This window comes from Mobula birostris, unplaced genomic scaffold, assembly GCF_030028105.1.
Source record: "Mobula birostris isolate sMobBir1 unplaced genomic scaffold, sMobBir1.hap1 scaffold_648, whole genome shotgun sequence".
Taxonomy (NCBI): domain Eukaryota; kingdom Metazoa; phylum Chordata; class Chondrichthyes; order Myliobatiformes; family Myliobatidae; genus Mobula; species Mobula birostris.
In genome coordinates this window covers 222,823-227,174 of record NW_027278367.1, presented here as the reverse complement: position 1 = coordinate 227,174, position 4,352 = coordinate 222,823, and positions in this window count along the sequence as shown.

Here is a 4,352-nt window from a genome sequence, read left to right as displayed (position 1 = left end):
AGTTACAGGAAACCCAAGTATCCGAGTTACAGGGAAACTGGTGTATCTCAGTTACAGGTAAACCGGTGTATCCGAGTTACAGGGAAACCGGTGTATTTCAGTTAAAGGGAAACCAGAGTATCTCAGTTACAGGGAAACCCGCGTATCTCAGTTACAGGGAAACTGATGTATCTCAGTTACAAGGAAACCGGAGTACCCCAGTTACAGGGAAACCCGAGTATCCGAGTTACTGGGAAACACAAGTATCCGAGTTCCAGGGAAACCCAGGTATCTGAGTTACAGGGAAACCGGTGTATTTCAGTTAAAGGGAAACCAGAGTATCTCAGTAACAGGGAAACCCGAGTATCTGAGTTACACGGAAACACGAGTATCTCAGTTACAGGGAAACCGGAGTATCCGACTTACAGCGAAACCTGAGTATCTCAGTTACAGGGAAACCAGAGTATCTCAGTAACAGGGAAACCCGAGTATCCGAGTTACAGTCAAACCGGTGTATCTCAGTTACAGGCAAACCAAAAAATCGTAGTTACAGGGAAACCCGAGTATCCAAGTTGCAGGGATACCGGAGTATCTCAGCTACAGGGAAACCAGAGTATTTCAGTTACAGGGAAACCCGAGTATCCGAGTTACAGGGAAACCTGTTTATCTCAGTTCCAGGGAAACCGGTGTATCTCAGTTAAAGGGAAACCGGAGTATCCGATTTACAGGGAAAGCGGAATATCTCAGTTACAGGGAAACCCGGGTATCCGAGTTACAGGAAACCCAAGTATCCGAGTTACAGGGAAACCCGAGTATCTCAGTTACAGGGAATTCTGATTATCCGAGTTACAGGGAAACCCGAGTATCTCAGTTACAGGAAACCCAAGTATCCGAGTTACAGGGAAACCGGAGTATCCGAGTTCTAGGGAAACCCGAGAATCCGAGTTACAAGGAAACCCGAGTATCTCAGTTACTGGGAAAGCGTTATATCTCAGTTATACGGAAACCCGACTATCCGATTTACAGGGAAACCCCAGTATCTGAGTTACAGGGAAATCCGTGTATTGCATTTATAGGGAAACCCAAATATCTGAGTTACAGGGAATCCGGAGTATCCGAGTTACAGGGAAACTCAAGTATCTCAGTTACAGGGAAACCGGTGTATATCAGTGACAGGGAAACCGGAGTATCCGAGTTACATGGAATCCCGTGTATCTCAGTTACAGGGAAACCAGAGTATCCAAGTTACAGGGAAACCAGAGTACCCGAGTATCAGGGAAGCCCGAGTATCCGAGTTACAGGGAAACACAAGTATCCGAGTTACAGGGAAACCCAGGTATCTGAGTTACAGGGAAACCGGAGTATCCGAGTTACAGAGAAACCCGAGTATCCGAGTTACGGGCAAACACAAATATCCGAGTTACAGGGATACCCTGGTATCTCAGTTACGTGCAAACCCAAGTATCTCAGTTACAGGGAAACCAAAGTATCTCAGTAACAGGGAAACCCGAGTATCCGAGTTACAGGGAAACTGGTGTATCTCAGTTACAGGGAAACCGGATTACCCGAGTTACAGGGAAACCCGAGTATCTCAGTTACAGGGAAACCAGAGTATCTCAGTTACAGGAAACCCGAGTATCTGAGTTACAGGGAAAATGGTGTATCTCAGTTACAGTGAAACCGGAGTATCCGAGTCACATGGAAACCCGTGTCTCTCAGTTACTGGGAAACCGGTGTATCCGAGTTATAGGGAAACCGGTGTATTTCAGTTAAAGTGAAACCAGAGTATCTCAGTTACAGGAAAACCCGAGCACCCGAGTTACAGGGAAACCCGAGTATCTCAGTTACAGGGAAACCTGAGTATCCGAGTTACAGGGAAACACGAGTATCTCAGCTACAGGGAAACCGCAGTTTCTCAGTTACAGGGAAACCCGAGTATCCGAGTTACAGGGAAACACAAGTATCTGAGTTACAGGGAAACCCAAGTATCTCAGTTACAGGGAAACCCGAGTACATAAGTTACAGGGAAACCGGTGTATATCAGTTACAGTGAAACCGGAGTATCCGAGTTACAGGGAAACCGGTGTATTTCAGTTAAAGGGAAACCAGAGTATCTCAGTTACAGGAAAACCCGAGCACCCGAGTTACAGGGAAACCCGAGTATCTCAGTTACAGGGAAACCTGAGTATCCGAGTTCCAGGGAAACACGAGTATCTCAGCTACAGGGAAACCGGAGTTTCTCAGTTACAGGGAAACCCGAGTATCCGAGTTACAGGGAAACACAAGTATCTGAGTTACAGGGAAACCCAAGTATCTCAGTTACAGGGAAACCCGAGTACATAAGTTACAGGGAAACCGGTGTATATCAGTTACAGTGAAACCGGAGTATCCGACTTACAGGGAAACCCAAGTATCTCAGTTACAGGGAAACCAGAGTATCTCAGTAACAGGGAAACCCGAGTATCCGCATTACAGGGAAACCAGTGTATCTCAGTTACAGGGAAACCTGAATATCTTAGTTACAGGGAAACCCAAGTATCCGAGTTGAAGGGATACCGGAGTATCTCAGCTACAGAGAAACCAGAGTATCTCAGTTACAGGGAAATCCGAGTATCCGAATTACAGGAAAACCTGTTTTTCTCAGTTCCAGGGAAACTGGTGTATCTCAGTTAAAGGGAAACCGGAATATCGGGGTTACAGGGAAACCCGAATATCTGAGTTGCAGGAAAACCGGAGTATCTGAGTTACAGGGAAACCGGAGTAACTCAGTTACAGGGAAACTGGAGTATCCGAGTTACAGGGAAACCGGAATATCTCAGTGACAGGGAAACCCGAGTATCCGAGTTTCAGGAAATCCGAGTATCCGAGTTACACGGAAACCCGAGTATCTCAGTTACAGGGAATACCGATTATCCGAGTTACAGGGAAACCGTTATATCTCAGTTATACGGAAACCCGACTATCCGAGTTACAGGGAAATTGGAGTATCCGAGTTAGAGGGAAACCGGAATTTCTCAGTTGCAGGGAAACCAGAGTATCTCAGTTACAGGGAAACCCGAGTATCCGAGTTACAGGGAAACCTGCTTATCTCAGTTCCAGAGAAACCGGTGTATCTCAGTTAAATGGAACCCGGAATATCAGGGTTACAGGGAAACCCGAATATCTGAGTTACAGGGAAACCGGACTATCCGAGTTACAGGAAAACCCAAGTATCTCAGTTACAGGGAAACCGGTGTATATCAGTTACAGGGAAACCAGAGTATCCGAGTTACAGGGAAACCGGTGTATCTCCGTTACAGGGAAACCGGCGTACCCGAATTACAGGGAAACCGTGTATCCGAGTAACAGGGAAACCTGAGTATCTCAGTTACAGGGAAACCAGAATATCCGAGTTACAGGGAAACTCAAGTATCTCAGTTACAGGGAAACCGGTGTATATCAGTTACAGGGAAACCGGAGTATCCGAGTTACATGGAATCCCGTGTATCTCAGTTACAGGGAAACCAGAGTATCCAAGTTACAGGGAAACCAGAGTACCCGAGTAACAGGGAAGCCCAAGTATCCGAGTTACAGGGAAACACAAGTATCCGAGTTACAGGGAAACCCAGGTATCTGAGTTACAGGGAAACCGGAGTATCCGATTTACAGAGAAACCCGAGTATCCGAGTTACGGGCAAACACAAATATCCGAGTTACAGGGAAACCCAGGTATCTGAGTTACGTGCAAACCCAAGTATCTCAGTTACAGGGAAACCAAAGTATCTCAGTAACAGGGAAACCCGAGTATCCGAGTTACAGGGAAACTGGTGTATCTCATTTACAGGGAAACCGGATTACCCGAGTTACAGGGAAACCTGTGTATCCGAGTAACAGGGAAACCCGAGTATCTCAGTTACAGGGAAACCAGAGTATCTCAGTTACAGGAAACCCGAGTATCTGAGTTACAGGGAAAATGGTGTATCTCAGTTACAGTGAAACCGGAGTATCCGAGTCACATGGAAACCCGTGTCTCTCAGTTACTGGGAAACCGGTGTATCCGAGTTACAGGGAAACCGGTGTATTTCAGTTAAAGTGAAACCAGAGTATCTCAGTTACAGGAAAACCCGAGCACCCAAGTTACAGGGAAACCCGAGTATCTCAGTTACAGGGAAACCTGAGTATCCGAGTTACAGGGAAACACGAGTATCTCAGCTACAGGGAAACCGCAGTTTCTCAGTTACAGGGAAACCCGAGTATCCGAGTTACAGGGAAACACAAGTATCTGAGTTACAGGGAAACCCAAGTATCTCAGTTACAGGGAAACCCGAGTACATAAGTTACAGGGAAACCGGTGTATATCAGTTACAGTGAAACCGGAGTATCCGAGTTACAGG